This window comes from Rhinoderma darwinii, chromosome 5 (genome assembly GCF_050947455.1).
Source record: "Rhinoderma darwinii isolate aRhiDar2 chromosome 5, aRhiDar2.hap1, whole genome shotgun sequence".
NCBI classification, from domain to species: domain Eukaryota; kingdom Metazoa; phylum Chordata; class Amphibia; order Anura; family Rhinodermatidae; genus Rhinoderma; species Rhinoderma darwinii.
Genome location: NC_134691.1, coordinates 295,478,624 through 295,498,944, shown reverse-complemented (window position 1 = coordinate 295,498,944; position 20,321 = coordinate 295,478,624).

Here is a 20,321-nt window from a genome sequence, read left to right as displayed (position 1 = left end):
CGCCTGGGACAGGTGTTCAGTAGATGCTTGTCGTCCCCACAGTAGAAGCAGAGACCATTCATTCTGCGAAACTCCCTACGTTGTTGAGGGGACATGGAGGCCCCGAGTTGCATAGGTACCTCCGAGTCCTCCGTGGAGGGGCGAGGAGACGGGACCTCGGGGGGGATCGCAGAAAAGTCAGAGGGGAGCACACTGAAGCGTTCTAGCTGACGTTCCCTGAGACGTCGGTCAAGTCGTACTGCTAGGGCCATAACCTGGTCAAGGGAGTCAGACGAGGGGTAGCTAACCAGCAGATCCTTCAGGGCGTCAGATAATCCTAACCTAAACTGGCACCTTAGGGCCGGATCGTTCCACTGAGAAGCTACGCACCACTTCCTAAAATCAGAACAGTATTCCTCAACCGGTCTCCTACCCTGACGTAAGGTCACCAGCTGACTCTCGGCTAAGGCAGTCCTGTCAGTCTCGTCGTAAATGAGTCCGAGGGCAGAGAAAAAACGATCAACAGAGGAAAGTTCAGGGGCGTCAGGAGCCAAGGAGAAGGCCCACTCTTGGGGCCCTTCCTGGAGTCGGGATATGATGATACCCACCCGCTGGTTCTCGGAACCTGAGGAGTGGGGCTTTAGGCGGAAATACAGTCTGCAACTCTCCCGGAAGGAGAGAAACGTCTTACGGTCCCCTGAGAACCGGTCAGGTAATTTGAGGTCGGGTTCTAGAGGTGAGGTGAGGGGTACTACTAAAGCAGCGTCACCCTGATTGACCCTTTGGGCCAGGGCCTGGACCTGTAGGGAGAGGCCCTGCATCTGCTGGGCCAGGGTCTCAAGGGGGTCCATGATAGCGTCAGCGTAGGAGAAATGGTAGACTAGGTAAGGGCTTGTAATTATGTAATGGCCGGAAGGAGGTGATGGGAAAGTGAGCCCTAATCTACCCACCGCCCTGTCCCTGCCTACTTGCAACGACTCGCCCTAGGCGACGAGGTACAACTGGGCGGCGGTCCCTACGCTGTCTAAGTGCACAGGAAAACAAACAGGGAACATGCAAGGGAAGGGGCAGTAGCCACGGAACGCCACGAGGAAACGGAGCGGCGAACGGACAGTCAGGACCAGGACGAAGTGAGTACACCCAAGCGGGCAAGGAGACAGAAGCAAGCCAGGGGCAAAGCAAAGAAGGTCAAGCAGAACTGCAGCAAGGCAGAAGCACGGCAGAAGCAGGCTGGAGCAAGCAGCAGTGGGGCCAGGAATCCAAAAGAATTACAAGCACTGAGGGAGAGAACAGGGCAGGTAATAAAGGACAGGGGGCGGAGCTAACTCCGACAGACCAGGCCGCGATAGGCTCTCCCACTCCTGAGCCTGCCACCCTGGTTGGTGGGAGATGGTGTCAGTCGAACAGGTCTGGCCTCAGGTGTGGATTGATTAATCCCAGGAGTATACCTAGATGAAGTACCTGGCAGATCCCTAACACAAAGAAGCCTATATAGCAGCATATGGAGGCTGTGCACAGCCGTACTAAGGATACTTACAGCCTACGTACTACAGGTCAGTGCTATTCCTGCAGTGCCAGCAAGTACTTTCCATTATTATTCATGTATGGATGTTTTCCACCACTTCCCTGCAAAGCCCTCCACAGACAACCAGTGGCCCAGAGTCTACTGACAAACTACAAGCAGCCATAAATGGTAGTCAACCATGGGATTGCGGTTGTCATTCACATCCACACTTTTGGACTAAAGGTAATATTATTTGACACTGTAAGGCTGAGTTAAAACGGAGCGGCTACGCTGCGTAAAAGCATGCAGCGTATCCGCCCTGTGCGGCGCAGGGAATTCCGGGTGAAAAACCGCACCAAACTGTGGTGCAGTTTTTCGGCCGGAATGTCCGCTGCGGAAAATTGCAGCACTTAGCCGGCCTGCTAGCGGACTGGCATCCTTTGATGATGATTTATCTTAGTAGACCGCTGCAGCCTGTGATTGGCTGCAGCGGCGGTCACATGGGATGAACCCAGGAGGCCGACCCTCTGACGTCATCCAGGCCGGCCTTTTTGGATGATGTTTCATCCCATGTGACCGCTGTTACAGCCTGTGATTTTCTCCATTGAATTCAATGGGGAAAACCCGCAACAAATAAGCAGCGTTTACGCAAATACAATTGCCATGCGGCGGAATAAAATTCTGCACTGCAGGTCAATTTCTGAAAGTTTTTTCCTCACAGTATTTACGCAGCATCTGCATAAGATTTGTTTTATCTCATCCACTTTGCTGCTACTGTATTTGCTGCGGATTTTCCGCAACAAATTCCGTTGCAGTATTTACGCAACGTGTCAACTGACCCTAAATGTACAATGCATATTCGCTAGGGGGAGACAAAATACATTGTATTGTCACAGTACACAAATGTGCTAATAAACTTTAATGCCACAGAGATATTGCTTTGGAGGTAATCTTTTAAATTTGTATCTGTTATTTTCAACAATATATTCTAAAATGTCATTGCTATTTATGGGGTTTATTAATTTTCATATTCATTTCTTGCACTCTCTCTCCCTCATTTTTTCTTATAAACAGACCTGCTTGTATTATACATTTTGAGGGCAAACATGTGCAGTTTTAAGCCTTTCGTGTTCTGCTGATAAAATTAAAAGCATAATTCTACATTTGGTATCACCGGTTGAATAAAGCTAACACGCCATTTTTACCATACGGTGAAAGCCATAAAAACAAACCCCCACAAAAGATTGAGGAATCACTGTTTTTTTCCTTTTCCACCCCACAAATATTTTTTTTACAGTTTCCCAATATATTATATGGTACAATAAATGGTGCTATGAAAAACTATAACTTGTCCCGCAAAAAACAAACCCTCATATGGCTTTATCGACGGGAAAGTAAAAAAGTTATGGCTTTTGGAAGGTGGGGAGGAAAAAAAATTAAAACGAAAATCAAAAAAATGTCTGTGACGGGAAAGGCAATAGCAAAACATACAAAAATTGCAATTCCTTTTTTGCAAAATTATGTCAAAATTTTGTGAGTAAAGAAGCAAATTGACTGCAATGTGTGGACACAGTCAGGGGAATACCCTAAGAGGGACCCTCAGACTATGACATGGTCGATTTGTATGTTGTACTTTTAAAAAAAAAAAAAAACATTTGTATTATCACATTGTCCATCTAGTTGGAATCAGTAAATTAGTGAGGCAGCATATATGGCATCCACCAAAGCCAATCAGAAACGAGGAGCAACTCTAAAACAGTGCTGTCTATAGATGTGTATTTTTTATTTGGCTGATAACCTCAGTCATGTTTCAAGGCTCTTTAAGGGGTCGGACATTGAATTAGAGTGTATCCACTCTGAATTTTTTCTTTTAAAGTTTTGTGTTATTTATTTATGAAATGTTGTTATCTGTTTATGACACATTTATCTCAGGGTGATAATAGATAATATAGTTGGGGCGGCGGGGGCTGGGGTTTGTTCAGAGACCCTGTATCGTAGTCATGAATTTATACAGTGGATCAGTTACTTATATACAGTGTACCATAGGGACATACAAATAATATTGCATGTATAGAACCAGTCTTACAACGTGTGTATGTTACACTGGTATTAAATGTTTAACATATTGTACAAGAGTGCCGTTTTAAGAATTATTCACATTACAACATTCCTTTGTAAAAATTATAATATTTTCTGTTCCATCAAAATCCTTAAATAAATGTAGTGTGTTACCTTTCCTATTGTGGCATAATTAGATTACTGCTGTTATTTTTCTTCAGCAAGTTTGGCAAATTAGTTATTGGAAAGGCATGGTTCTGTGTCAAGAAAAACACTTGCACACAGCATCACACTGCTGCCACCTAGTGGCCTTCTCTGCAAAATTAGTTTTAACAGTGATTTGTGCTCTCAAACTGTACAGCTCATAATTATCTGTTTAGATCTGCTCAACATTGTTGTCGATTAACTAGTTTATTACCAGTTTTGAGGCTGGATTCACGCACAGCGTTTGACGCTGTTTTTTTCCCCGTGTGTTATTAGACAAAAAATGCAGAGGCCAAATATTACTTTGAAGTCTATAATAAAATAGGAGAAAGCCTTTACAAAAGCGTTTTGAATTGTGGTGTTTTTGAAGCACTATTGGGCCCTGTGTTTTTTTTTTTTTGGTTTAGAATGCAGCATTTTCTCCTGTTATACTTTTTTTTGTGCCATTTACCTTTATAAGCTTCTCTGTAGGGCGTACTCCAGTAAAAACGCATGTTCCTAAAATTGGTAATTAGATTTCTAGTATTTACAGAGAAATTTAGATTTTTCAATTTTGCTTTTGTGGCCGACTTTTAATGATAATAATAATAGTAGTAAAAAACCAAACATATCAGACAAAAAGATATATATATAAAATTCACGTAAATAGGGGGGCATGGCTCGGCAGCCAAGAGACATGGCCGCTTAATTCTCGAGCTCCGGCACTAAGGCCTTATTTACACGAACGTGATTCGCGCAACAGTAGTAAAAAGAATGAATGAAAACAGAAAAGCACCACGTGCTTTTCTGTTTGTAAACATACACACAGTGTCATAATGATGCCGGCTGCGGGATGCCAAACGCAGCGTTTTTTTGCGCACGCAAAACGGACACCTCCGTGTGAATAAGGCCTTAGGCAGCTATTTGCACAGCGCTGCTCTTCACCCTGCATTATTTGGGCTTCTGAAGATGCTGAATCAACCGCTAATGATGACTAGAGGCAAGAGAAGCCTTAAACAGCAAGGCAAATCGAGTTTTACTTCGACAAAGACTGTGATGGAGATGAGGGGGACTCCAGTGTTACTTCCCGCTCATATACCTCTAGTCCGGGGAAACCGGCTTCCCCGCTTTCATCCTGCTCTTCACAGGGAAGTAAAAGTCTCCCAACGACCACAGAGGACCTTCAGAGAACCTCTCCTGTGTTTGTCCCAGGCTCCAGATACAGCACCCTTGCAGCGGTGTCCTCTGAGACTTTGGGCGCCAAAAACAACACACTGCCGACACCATCTTCTCCTTCAGTGAGGCATGCAAAAAGGAGACTCAAACTCCACCACCAGACTTGTCCGGAGTCGGAGGTAAGCGATATTTCTTCTCTCACCAGCATACCATCATCAGTTGCAAAATCATTTATGAATATACCTACCAATTATCGCCCTGCATCGGGTACCTTGATGAAGGAGATGCTGATGGTGTTTAGCATTTCCATGCGCAATTAATGCACAGCTCTACTGGCCCCCATTAACTCTACAATGCAGGGCCTGGGAAACAGGCTACATCATGTGGAAAGCAAAATGGGACACTTCGCTACATCTCACAACAACCTTGTGGATACACATAATGATCTATCTGTAGAGATCGATGACCTAAAAGCTAAAGTCATTGATCTCGAAGACCGCTCCAGGCGGAATAATGTGAAAATCCGGGGCATATCGGAGGACATTCCATCGAAAGATCTCATACCATATATACAAGATCTCATGATGGCTATACTGCTAACGAGTTCCACGATCTAGTAATCGACAGGGCACACAGAGTATCTCACCCAAACCATCTTCCTGATACCACGCACTCACCTGCGTACAATATTATCACGTGAAAGACGACTTGATGGCCTCTGCAAGGACACTTGGCGACTTGCCGTCACCTTACCAACATATTAAACTGTATCCAGATCTATCGCTGGCAACGCTTCGCCTTCGAAGTTTTTTTGTCTCTGATCGCTTCTATATTACGTGACCAAAAAATTGTGTACAGGTGGGGTATTCCCGTAAAAATTCTAATACGCCATAACGGGTCACTACACATCATCTCTTTATTGTCTGAGGGAAGAAAACTCCTTCAACAGTGGAATCTTCCACTTCCAGTTTTCGCAGATGATAGTACAACCACGTCTAACTGCCTGGAACACAAATGGCAAGTGGTCACCCCTCGTAGACTAAACAACCGTTGAAGAGCTGTATTACCGAGTAGTAAGTGCCAGTTGGAACTCGGCCATGTTTTTGGGCAATGTGCCCTGAGTGACTGTCACACCATTTATCTACAGCTTATACAGCTGCCTATGTGTTTAATGTGTACAAATGGTTTGTCTGACTCATATCTTTAGGTCATACTTTTTTTTCTTAGTTTTAATTTTTCTGATGTCTCTCTCAGCTAGATATGTGGTAGCCCACAATGTTCTGATATTTACTATACCTTCACTTGTATGGTGTATTAATTTGGTCTTATCGAATTTGGATATATATGAAGTCCCACTTCTATTGAGACTCATCTAGGGATGGTTATTTTGCTCATATGTCACTTGAGTTCCTCACTTTATACAATAGTGTTATATTTACCCACAGTTCTCTAAAGTTGTTGTAACGTCTACGGCCACGGTAAGTCGTTCGGTCGTTAACCTCGATGGCCGTGGCCATGGACATCTTACCTCGTTGCAGCGTCGTCCTCCTGTCAGGCGCCGGCACTCAATTCTGGACTCCAGTGTCGCCAGCGGGCGTGCGCACCCGCGTGTGCACTGCCTTGAAGGGCCAGTGCGCGCATTTTTGCAGGAACTCTGCAATCTAGCCCAGGATGCCCTGGGCTATAAAAAGGGCTCTGCCCTCTTGCTCTTTGCCAGAGCGTTGTTCGTTACCCATTGTTTGTCGTGGTTATGGTCTCCCAGTGTCTTCCAGTTTCCCAGTGTACCTTGTTCCTGTATCCTGTATCCCGTATCCCGTATCCTGTTTCCGTGCTGTGCTATTGCCGTGCTGTGCTACAGTCTACACTTGATCCGCTGCGCCACACCTGACGACTTCCCGCCGCCTGGTCCTGGACGTGCCTGCCTCGCTACTGCCTACGATTGCCTCAGGTACCCTCGCTGAACGAATTTAACTCTGTACTTACCTGTTTGGCCAGCTGCCATCCCGCTACGCGGTACGGCCCAGTGGGTCCACACCCCGCATCGTGACAGTTATGCTTTCTTATCATAATAGGAAACAAGGGAGGGTACTTCTCGCCATAAAAAATACAGTGGTGTTCTCTCCATTCTCGTTTATATTAGACTCCTGCGGTGGGTACATCATTCAAATAGGAGAACTCAATAATGTTTTGTTTACAATAGTGGTTGTCTATGTCCCAAACACCCATCAGCTCTGTTTCCTCAACAAACTATTCCATAAGATCAACAAGGTTAAACTGGGTCAATTAGTGATTTGTGGGGATTCTAATACTGTACATAATCCTCAGATGGATTCCACAGCCACACATAGATCCCACTCCCAGTCCCCGGCCACTATCCTAATTAAGATGTATATTATGTGTGGCGGATCCAACGTGACTCGGAGAGAGATTATTCATATTTCTCCCCAGTACACAAATCCTATTCTCGCAACAATCTGTTGGTCACCGATAGATTTTACTACAGAAGGTTGAAAAATCTACTATTGAGTTGATTAAATGATCGGACCATGCAGCAACTACTGTATGTATTAATGAATTACACCCCAATTCCCCACATTTACTTTGGAGAAATAATACTTGTCTAACCCTAAGTACAAGGATGAACTCCGTAAGGGCCTAGACAAATACTTCCTTTTAAGTGTTAACTCTGTCCGGATCCTTTTGTCCTCTGGAATGCACATAAAGCATATACGTGCGGGGTCTCTTTATAAAAATGGGGATGTCAATTCAATGACATACTATCACAGATACATAATTTAGAATCTTTGAATAAATCTGCTATATCCCTGGAAAACACAGAGAAGTTACGGAATTTCCGTATCAAACTTAAAGACTGCTTAATGTATAAATACGAAAAAAACGTACAATCTATCAAAGCGCAATATTTTCCCAGAATAATAAATCTAGCAAACTTTAAGCACATACACTAAAATCAAGGGCAATCAAGAGTAGAATCCCATTCCTCATCAACTCTCCTCACTTCATTAATATGTATGCTCCGGGTGATATAGCAAAGAGATTTATGGAATATTATAGGTCCCTTTACAACATACAACCTTCCCCTACAAATCCACAGTCTGTCCAACGGGCCATTAAGGAATTCTTAACTACTCTCAATCTCCCACGACTCTCACCTGACCAATTGGGCGACTTGATTCTCCCTCAAACTGAATTAGAACTCTCCAAAATAATCCGATCCCTCCCACTAGATGAAGCATCTGGCCCTGACGGCTTATCGGGAATATACTACAAAACATTTGAGGAATCTCTACTTCCCCTTTTGTTTGACATGTTGCAACATGGCATTGTAAAAGGCTCCTTCCCCAAAGAAATGCTGAGTGCAGTGATTGTGACGTTTCCAAAGCCAAGCAAAACACCGGATTCACCTCAGAACTTTCGCTTCATATCCCTACTTAACGCTGACCTAAAACTATATGCCAAAGTTCTAGCAAATCGTCTAGCTTACAAGATACCCTCCCTACTAGGAGAGTCCTTAATTTTCTGGATCGCTTGGTAAATGAAGGGACCCGAGCAGTTCTGGTAACTCCAGATGCTGAGAAGGCGTTCGACCGCGTGAACTGGTCATTCGTCTTCTCTGCGTTAGACAAAATTGGATTCGGAGGACCAATAATGAATGCAATTAGAGCCCTACATACTTCCCTCTCAACGAGGGTGTTTGTAAATGGGACCCTCTCGGAAGAGTTCCCGATAACTAATGGAACTAGACAGGACTGTCCCTTGTCCCCTTTGATTTTCATCCTTTCTATAGAGCAGGGGTCTCAAGCATGCGGCCCGCGGGACACAGAGCCGCTAGTATAGGCTCTGCTCCGAGACTCTGTGAAATTCCCTGACATCGCTGTCCACATATGAACAGTGATGTCTGGGGTTCCCCAGAGCCGGAGTCCCGTGCAGAGCGCTAGTAAAGGCTCTGCTCTGGGATTCTGTGGAATTCCCTGACATCGCTGTCCATATATGGACAGTGTGTCAGGGTCTTCCCCAGAGCGGAGTCCAGGGCAGAGCGCTAGTATCGGCTCTGCTCCGAGACTCTGTGGAATTCCCTGACATCGGTGTCCATGTTTGGACACACGATGTCTGGGGCTTCCCCAGAGCGGAGTCCCGGGCAGAGCGCTAGTACAGGCTCTGCTCCGGGACTCTGTGGAATTCCCTGACATTGCTGTCCATACATCGACAATGATGTCAGGGGCTTCCCCAGAGCAGGAGTCCCAGTGATGTCTGGAGCATAGCTGGAGTCCCAGGAAGAACCTACTAGCGCTCTGCCCTGGACTCCAGCTCTGGGATTGCCCCTGACATCTCTGTCCATATATGGACAGTGATGTCAGGAGTAGAGCTGGAATCCCAGGCAGAGTGATAGAAGTGGCTCTGCTCCGGGACTCCAGCTCTGGGCAAGCCCCTGACATCACTGTGGCAGCATCTGCGGAGGGCACTGTGGCAGCATCTGCGAAGGGCACTGTGGCAGCATCTGCGGAGGGCACTGTGGCAGCATCTATGGAGGGCACTGTGGCAGCATCTACGGAGGGCACTATGGCAGCATCTACAGAGGACACTGTGGCAGCATCTACAGAGGGCACTGTGGCAGCATCTACAGAGGGCACTGTGGCAGTATGTACAGAGGAAACTGTGGCATTATCTAGGGGTGTGTTGCATTATCTACAGAGGGCACTGTGGCATTACCTACAGAGGGCACTGTGGCATTATCTACAGAGGACACTGTGGCAGCATCTACAGAGGACTCTGTGGCAGCATCTACAGAGAGCACTGTGACGGCATCTACAGAGGGCACTGCGGCAGCATCTACAGAGGGCACTGCGGCAGCATTATTATTAGTATAGTAAGTATAGTATAGTAGTATTATTATTATTATTATTATAGTAATATAGTGTTATAGTAGTTCAAATAACTAATTGATTAACAATAATTTTGTATCGTATCAAATTTAAAAGTAATGCGGCCCGTCAACTTCCCATTTTTTCTATATGTAGCCCACTTACCCGGCCGAGTTTAAGACCCCTGCTATAGAGCCATTGGCTCAAGCTATTAGACGTCATTTGGAGATTCATGGCATAAACATAGGAGATCGCTCTCTCTGCATCTCTCTATACACAGATGACATAATATTGACACTGGAACAACCGGAGACGTGCTTATCTGCGGCCTTTAGACTCAAACAATAATTTTGCGCTCTATCACATTACAAAATTAATATGGAATTGTCATAGGCCCTGCCTCGAAAATTGCTCACCTTCGGATCTGCTGTCTATGCAATCCCGCCTCTCTCTAGACTGGCATCAGAACCAAATTACATATTTGGGGATAAATATCACTTCAAAGATCTCACACCTGTATCAGGCCAATTACTGTCCTATGCGGTCAGTAATAGAACTTGACATGTCGCAGTTAGCCACACATGAGGTCTAATGGATAGGCAGAATAGCCGCGTTTAAAATGTTAGTGCTCCCAAAGCTATTATATCTATTCCGGACACGACTGATAAAAATGCCTTTATCTTTCTTCACTAAGGCACACAAATTGCTTTATTCTTACATTTGGAAGAGAGGTAAACCGTGTATAGCGGCTAGACTATTGAACAAGGGAAAGAAAACTGGAGGTCTGAGCTTGCCCAAAATACACCATTACTACCTGGCCACTCAGATATCTCAATTGAAGCAGTGGTGGGCGGAAGACACTTCCCAACACTGGGTTAATATTGAAACCTCACTAGCACCTGTATAGAACTTAAAAGCTTTTTTAATAACAGGGTTAAATTCTTGTTCACCGACTATTCATCTAACATATTTTCTGTCGATATCTATACAAAATTGGATAAAATTCCATTCCAATTGTACACAGTTCTCATTTTCTTTACTTCATTGTGCACCCATAGAAACGCTTGAGCTCCTTCTCCCTGACCTAGATCTTAAAGTTTGGAAAAACTGAGTTTTGACTCAAATGATGTCCCTCTTGGATAAAGAACGATTGCTACAATCTACCTCCCTCCATAACAGGTTTAGTATCACGCATAGGGACGTTTACAAATATCTTCGCATTAGACATCTCTTACAATCCGATTTGTCCTTTTAAAATCAAAGCGAATTCAGATATACTTCAGCTATGGTCTCAGCCTGCTAAACAACTTAAAGGCATGCGTCCTTTATATGACTTCTTAGGTTCTAAAGCTACATTTGAAAAGTCTTCTTTTGGCCTGCGAGAAGGAGCTCACACAACTTTAGTCCCCATCTACATGGTCAAACTCCCTTGCCTTTGTAACGAAACACCTGAAATGTACCTTACATTTTGAGTCAGTGATGAAAACTATACTTAGACGGTACTACACACCAGATAGACTTCAACATATGTTTTCTGGCGCGTCTCACCTTTGTTGGAAAAATTGTGGGGGCAGAGGCACCCTTCTACACATCATATGGGGTTGGCCGTTGCTCAAAGATATTTGGAACTCTTCCTTCGCTCTGTTGTCCAGACTTGTAGGATTACCTATGGATCCTTCTCCGTCATTAGCATTGCTTTTTCTGAATATTACTAATATTCTAGCTGATTATCGGGTTATAACAGCTCATATATTCATTGCTACTAAACTGGTTAAACTAGATATTGGAAAAGCCTGACCGTTCCCTCCATGCAGGAAATCATTGCACATGCTAATAACACATGCTCTCACGAGAAAATGATGGCATATAAGGATCATGAATTTTCTAAATATGAGAAATTGTGGGGCCCTTGGATACGTAGTGTTCCCTAGGGAATGGTTCTCTTCTTATGCCCTATGCTTTAAACATTCTATACCCTATACTTCTGTCTTGTCTGAGAGGTTTAGTTAATTGTTTAGTCGTTTTGTTATTTTTTTCTTTTATTATTACTCACATGTAACCCACTTCTGGAGATGGTACGCATATTGGACATTCGGGTTAATACCGATTTTCTCTTTTAATATCTTGCTTGGTCATGAATCTCCTATACTAATACTAGCCTATTATTTCATTGATAAATTGATCCAATTACGATCCCTGTGAATGGTAATGTACCATGTTTTGTAACTATATTGTTCTTTAACATTGTATCTCATTGTGCACCTATCATGCATGTTGTAATTTTCTGAAAATATTCAATAAAAAATATATTGATTAAAAAAACCAATGTACATAAATAGGTATAATATTCCTGCAATAGTGAAAGAATCCGCACAATTCACCAGATAAGATAGTTAGGGGGCTAGGACCCTCTTTTCCACTACCGTGGCTAGGGTTGAGGTACTTAGCTGGCCCCAGGGCTTTGGTGCCCTATGCTGGTCAAATTATTTCCTGGATAATGTCTAGCAGAGGTGGAACCTGATTACACAGGAATAGGAAGAATGTACGGTTGTTATAGGCAAATAGAAAGTCAATATCAGAACGTGGGGTGGGCAGTGAGCAGGGTAGTGAAGCATACTACTACTACAGTCCAGAAGTCGGTAACAGAAGTAATCGGCTACGGGGTACCGTGGAATAGACAGAAGCATAGTCCAACAAGCCAGAGGTCAGGTAACTGAGGGCAATCAGGATCAGGATGTCGTAAAATGGAGAATACAAAAAAAAAGGCAGAGAAACCTGGTTAAAACAGATCAAGTTCAGGATCAGTAACATAATCAAACCAAATTAGGGTAGAAACACCTATAACTGTTACAGAGGCTAGTTATGGGGCTGGTTTAAATAGGTCCCTTTGATTTTGATTTCACCTGGCATCCCTACCCACCCTGAGGAGTATAGAGAGCTGTGTTAGAGGTCCTGGGAAATCAGCGTGGCATATCTTGCTGCTGCAAGGGCGGCAGAAGGCTGGAGGCTGCAGAGAAGGAGGTGGATTCAGGAGGGTGACCCAAGCCTGTGCAGGACAGAAGCAGAGTCTGCTGTGATCTCTGCTGTGGTGTTATGCAAGGTGGGAGGCAGAAGTCACAGGCAGATGTGAGCAATTAGTCTACATATAGTTTAGTGCTGAGAGAGGCAGGCCATGGAGTAAGGTAGTCTGGTGGGTACATGTGGTCTATTGGTGAAGTGTTGCCTGTGGCAGAGTAATTGCCTTGCTGACGTGGTAGCTCTGGGAAAATTACTGGGGGCTGTGAGAATAGTCAGTGCGGAAGTGGGGAACAGAAGGGTAATGAGAAGCCTGTGTTGGGCCTAGTAGGGTACATCATGAGCTCTATAATAGGTGGGCCTGGAAGAAACCTAGTCTGGTTGCTCTGGAATCCTGAAGCGTGGCCTAGTATTTGTAGTCTTGGAAAAGACTGGGCTACTGGGAAGTCATTGGAGTAGAAAGTAGTGGGTGTCCCTTAAGAGTAGGGCCTGATGAGTTTGCTACCTGGATCCTGGAGTGACCTGGGGTGTCAGTAAGGAAACCTGGGTGGAATCTGATGAATGATCAAAAGTAGTGCCTGTCGAGCGTGTATTGTAGAGGATTGGTTGGTGGTGTCTTGACAAAGATAGCCCTTGAGGGATGGGACAGAAGCTACTAGTTATGGTAGGCCTGGATGTCAAGTGCTGGAAGGGAATAGATAGAGAGGCTAGAGAGCATGGACAGATGCGTGGACAAAAAAAGCGCAAAGCTGAGAAGAAGGTTGGAAGCGGTGTGAAATAACATAGCAGGCGTGTGATCAGAGAGACAGATACCTACCTATTTAAGGAGTTGGTTTGTGTGAAGGAGTTATTTATTTAACTGTTTAGTACCATTTAAGTCACTGTACCCAAGGCCGGCTCCAGGATAATGTGGGCCCTTGGGCGAGACAGACTTAGTAGGTCCCTTTTGCGGGGGAACTCACGGTGGCAGTAAAATGGTCAAAAACATCACTTTGTGCCCCCATATAGATGTTTTGCCCTGTTTATGCCCCCATATAGAAGTTAGGCCCCCAGTTTTTAACCCCATAAATTTAGTGCCCTCTGTAGATATCGCCACACAGCCCCCCTCCAAGGTAGTGCCACACAGGGCCCCTCCTCCCAGGTAGTGCTACACAGCCCCCCTCCCAGGTAGTGCCACACAGCCCCCCTCCCTGGTAGTGCCACATAGCCCCCCCTCCAAGGTAGTGCCACACAGCCCCCTCCTTCTTGGTAGTGCCACACAGTCCCCCTTCCTGGTAGTGCCACACAACCCCCTCCTCCCAGTTAGTGCCACACAGTCCCCCTTCTTGGTATTTCCACACAGCCCTCCTTCCTGGTAGTGCCACACAGCCCCATCCTTAGTATTTCCACACAGCCCCCCTCCCTGATAGTGCCACACAACCCCACTCCCTGTAGTTAGCACCTTTGTGGCTCCCACTAGGAGTGGAATCCCCAGCCAGAGCATTGCCGACGCCCTGTCTGGGGATTCCGCTTCAGGAGAAGCCGCTGATGTCACTGTCCATATATGGACAGTGTTGTCAGGGTCAACCCCAGAGCCATAGATAGTGCTGGGCGGAGCACTACTAGCACTCTGCCTGGGACTCCTGCTCTGCTTCTGACATCACTGTCCATATATGGATATGATGTCCGGAGCAGAGCTGAAGACCCGGGTAGAGCACTAGTAAAGGGTCCGCTCCGGTACTCCGGCTGTGGGGAAGCTCCTGACATCACTGTCCATATATGGATAGTGATGTCAGGGGCAAACCCAGAGCCAAAGTTCCGGGCAGAGCGCTACTAGCACACTGCCTGGGAAGCTGCTCTGCTCCTGACATTACTGTCCATATACTGTATGGACAGTGATGTCAGAGGCTTCCCCAGACACAGAATCACGGAGCATAGCCGCTTCTAGCGCTCTGCCTGGGACTCCTTCTCTCCTTCTGACATCACTGTCCAAATATGGACAGTGATGTGAGGGGCTTTCCCAGAGCCGGAGTCCCAGGCAGAGTGCTGGTAGCTATGAGAACTCTGCCTGGGAGTCTGTAGCGTAGTAAACGGCAGAGCGGGGAGATATCTCCCTGCCATAGTGTTCAATAGAATCTGTTTCCTAAGGACGCAGACACGATTGAATGTGGCGTCGCACTACCACTGTAGCAGCCATAGCGGCTGCTAGCAGGGCCATTGGGCATGGGGGGGCAGAGCCCGTGACGGCAGTCGGCACGGGCCCCCTCATGCTGTGGGACCTGTGGCAGCTGTTATGGCTGCTATAGTGGTAGTTATGCTGTCTCCTAGACAGGGCTCCATCTAGAAGCAGAATCCCTGGCAATTCTGTGGCTGGAGATTCCACTCCTGGAGGAGCCATGACGGCAGCGTCAGCACCCGAGTGGGACCCCCCAAGGGTAGTGGGCCCCGGCAATTGCACGGGTTCACCGGGTGCTGACACTGGCCCTGACTGTACCACTTTAAGTATTGTAACCAATAAGCCTGCTGTGTCTCTTAAAGAGAAATTAACCATATGCTTTTGTACCACTGTAAAATTTGTTGTGTATCAGTAAGCCCTTATTTAGATAAACGTGTCAAATCGGCCGTGAAAAACTGATGTTTTTCACGGCCGATTTGCACCCATGCGGGACCCATTTTCACGGATCCCTCACAGACTTAAAGGGAATGTGTTGCCAGCAAAACATGTTTTTTTTTTTTTAGTTAAACAATTAGTGTGTAGGTGATTAAACATTGTTCTAATTTTTTTTTTTTTTCCACGAGTCAGAAAATATTATAAATTGGATTCAATTGGATTCTAATTTATAATATTTTCCATTGCTGGTCACTAGATGGAGCCATTCCCAAAATTGCAGCATTGCATGTGGTAAAGCAACCACATTGCTTTATGCTGCAAAATTGGGTAAAAATCCCTCGCTCTAGTGAGCTCTCAGAATCCCCCCTCCTTTATCCTGGCTAGTGCCGGGAGAAACGAGGGGTTTGAACGGTCTAACCTCCTACAATGTGTGTCACCATTTTTTGAGCTAACACACAGTGTAGTAGGTTTACATACAGTAGTAAACACACACTGAAACACAAACATACATAGAAATCCCTTACCTGCTCCAGTCGCCGCCGCTCCCTCCGGTCCATCCTCTCCGTCTGCTGCCGCTGCTCCATGTGCACAAGTCCGGAAGCCGCGACCGGAAGTAGTAATATTACAGTCCGGCCGCGACTTCCGGTCCACAGGAAAATGGCGCCGGACGGCGCGCATTTCAAATTGAACTGTGTGGGAGCGGCGCATGCGCCGTTCCCACACAGCGGCGTACATGATAGTGGATGGAACGGGCCCCGTTCGCAGTCCCTATGGGACTGGAGCTGCCGTATTCCATGTCTGTATGTGTCGTTAATCGACACATACAGAAATGGAAAAAAAAATGGCAGCCCCCATAGGGAAGAAAAAGTGTAAAAATAAAAAAAAGTAACAAACAAACACACAAATTAATCCAAACGTTTTTAATAAAGCACTAACATCTTTAACATATTAAACAATAATTTGTGGTGACACTGTTCCTTTAAGTGAGATGACTGCTGAGAAGTGATCTCTACAGAACAGGAAGTGACAATCTATTTTGAGGTTCAGTTGCCTGTATGAAAATTAAAATTTTTCATTATTTATGACATGGAAAGTTAAATTAACATGAAATAAAATGTGTTTACCATAAAAGATTATTAAGCCAGTAGGTCATTTTATGATGATACATTCCCACTAAAGAGGACTAGGCTATTTTAGTAAATACACATGTAGCCATCTTTATTTTGACTCTTCACACATTTAATACACAGTGGCAAGAAACGTTAACTTGACCTTTTCAATGGCTTTTGTTGTGTGATATCACACTACAGCAAGTTATCAGAGTCAAGATAAACATGGCTACATCTGTACTTAAAATAACAATTCTGTCATTTATTTTCTTAGAACTCTGGGTAGTGCTGCTCCTCTGGTATCCCTCCTGTAAATATATGAAAAAATTGACAATTGAGTGTTACCATTTCCCTTGTCAATGGGATGTGTCCCTACACTCTTAGGCCCCATGCACACGACTGTAAAAAAAAAACTCCCTAATCGTGGAACGCAATACGGTCCGCAGTTACGGGCCTGCCCTATTCTATTAGCCGGGGATACCTTTACGTATCGCTACGGGTGTCCGTTCCGTAGAACCTTGCCTGGAAATATGGAGCATGTCCTACTTTTTGTTTTTTGCGGGCTGTGCTCCTATTCTTTGTATCGGAGCACGGCACAAAAATGCGGCCCGTGGGTGTCGGCAGCCAGCTGTGCCTGCAATCGCCGGCCGTGATTACGGGAATAGCCGTGTGCATGAGGCCTTACTCTGTCCAATCAAGGCTGACATTGTGAAACCGTGTACGGACAAGGAGAATGGTGTCGCGTAGTTGTCAATTTATACATATATTTCCAGTAGGAAAAACCTAGGATTTCTGTGTAGCATTGTTGGATATTAGCAGTATATTCTGCACCTATAAAAGCCTCACAAAACTGCTGTTTAACATTTTCTAGATGTACTTATTGAAGTAGGAAAAAACAAAAGGATGCCTTTTGTTTCAGCACCATAGAGCTACCCCTATGTGTTTGCTCTTTGATAGTTTGTATTGTTTACTGCATGTTCTAATAGTGACCATTCAAAACAGTCTTGATATACATAAGAAAATACAATAATGTCTCCGGTCTATTGTTAAATTCACCCTAATAGATTGTAAGAAGGAATGCAAAAAGAAATGTTGTTAATATGAGTAAGAATAAGATCACACCCTGTGACATTATTAGTTCATGGTACAATGTATATGAAAAGAGGGAATTCATGAGTATAAGGACACATACATCAGAGAATTAATGCGGAGAATTCAAGACAGAGTTTAAAAATGAACTTGGCATATCCTAGATTTTTAGTTGCAAAAATAAATTTGCATTGCTTGAAGGGATTGTCACCTCATGTCAACTCTTGTCCCTGTAAGCACAGTCTCTAATAATAAAGTTGCAATACTCTATTCTTTAATACAGTATATATTCTGGGGTTATGATTCCAATTCAAAAAGCTAATGTGCCAGAGGCACAATGAAACCCAGTTTCCCACCTACTAACTAAGTGTTAATAAAATGTAACTTTTAATGGTATGCTAATAAAATGTCCAAGGATAGACAGCAACAAGCACAATGAGTTAAAATATGGCTAGAATTGACCAGCACATGCTCTGTGTAAACTCTGCCAAACTGTGGCAGGATAGAGTATGTTGCAGAGATGTGAATGCTTGCGTCAGCAGCTGCAGACTGCTGAACATATGCTGGTATCACAGTGGATAGTAGTACAAGGCTAGTACGATATAGCGATTAAAATTGTATTAGCCCCCCCTCCGACATGCTTCGCTGTAAACACAGCGTCCTCAGGGGATCACAATGGGGCTAGTGAGCGCGCGTTCTACTTCCTCTTTATGAATTTTGACGTTTCACCGGTACCTGGTAGACCAATTGTCTCGGGGAATGACAATTTAACACGGCGGATTAGCATGTATGTGGATGAGATCTTATCACCCTTTGTCACAGCTCTGCCTTCCTTCCTACGGGATACTAAGGACACCCTTACCAGGATCCAGGAGATTAATGTTTCTCCGAACACTTTAATAGCCAGCATTGATGTAGAGTCACTGTATACCAACATCAAGCATGACCTGGGCCTCAATGCTGTGCAACACTTTTTAAACACTAAAGGGACCCAGTTTCAGGCACACAATAGATTTACTCTATCATTACTTAAATTCCTGCTTACTCACAATTATTTTCTTTTTGAAAGCAAATTCTATCACCAAATTAAAGGCACTGCCATGGGCATAGATTGTGCACCCACTTATTCAAATATATTTTTAGTGTGGTGGAAAGACACTTTGATTCTCAATGAGGATTTACTTTTTTTCACATGTGACATTTTATTTTGGGGTAGGTATATCGATGATATACTAATTTTTTGGGATGGTGATATTGCCCTCTTTTCTGATTTTATGGACATCATCAACAACAATCACATTGGCATGAAATTCACTCACACCATACACACGAATGAAATTAATTTTCTTGATCTAAAAATATCTCTGGATCCTGGTGGCGGTGTCCAAACCAACATTTTTCGAAAATAAACTGCTACAAACAGTTTCTTACATTGGGGAAGCTTCCACCCACTGGCTCTTAAGAAAGGCATTCCAATTGGTCAGTACCTGAGAGCCAAGAGGAATTGCTCGGAAGAACATACTTTCAAACTTGAATGTGACACATTATAACAAAATTCCTAGCACACAGGTATCCAAAGAAGACTCTGCACAGAGTTTATGCTAGAGATAGGGCAACCCCAAGAGACGATTTACTCTATGGTAAAAATATTAATAACAACCCCAACAATATTAATGGGCAACAACCCTCTCTTATGAGATGCATAGGGAACTTTGACACCTGCTCCTATCAAATTAAGAATATTTTACAAAAACTTTGGTCCATCCTACAGGCAGATTCAGATTTGTGTGATGCAATTTCTAGCGTTCCCAATATCACCTATCGGAGAGGTAAGAATCTTTGGGAATTCCTTACACACAGCCATTACTCTAGACTCTCCAACTTGCGTATTAGTTGGCTTCCACCTCCCACACATGGGTCCTTCCCATGTGGCAGATGTTCCTTCTGTCCGTTTATGCCCACGACCAAGACCTTCTCCAACCCAGTTGATGGAAAGAGTTTTACCATTAAACAATTCATCAATTGCCAAAGCAGTGGTATTATCTATGCTGCGCAGTGCCCTTGCCCCAAATTGTATATGGGCAAGACCATTCAACAGCTCCAAAGGAGGATATCAAAACATATCAGTACTATTAACACCAAAGAGGATACTCCTCTTTCTAAACACATTAGATCCGTTCATCAGGGTAATATTAGTGCCCTCTAATTTTGGGGCATTACCCAAATCAAATTGGGTCCCAGAGCTGGAAATTTGGATAAAAAGCTTTTGCAGGAAGAAGCCAGGAGGATCCATAGATTAAGCCCTTTAAGCCCTAATGGGTTAAACAAAGGCTTCACTTTTGTAGCCTTCTTATAGTTCTTGTATCTGTATGCTCATTTTGTATACTTATTCATATCTATTGACGTTATGTCGATATATTACTATAATATTGACTGTATCACTACTGTAAATATATGTGGTATCCTTACTTCATAAATAATTTGACTGTCACCAATCTGTTTGTCCATTTGGGTCGATGCCATTCCTCTTCCTCGTTAAATCGAGACACTCGGTAATAGAATCCGTTCACAGAATACCATTTTCCTCATACAGCGCATTGTTAGGTATTCTTAGAAGTGCATTTATTCCGGTCTATTCATTTTAAATGAATATGATCAACTACTCCATAGTGTCTTTATACCATGTAACACTAATGGTACTACTTACTATTCCTATACATAACGTAGCCAGCCGA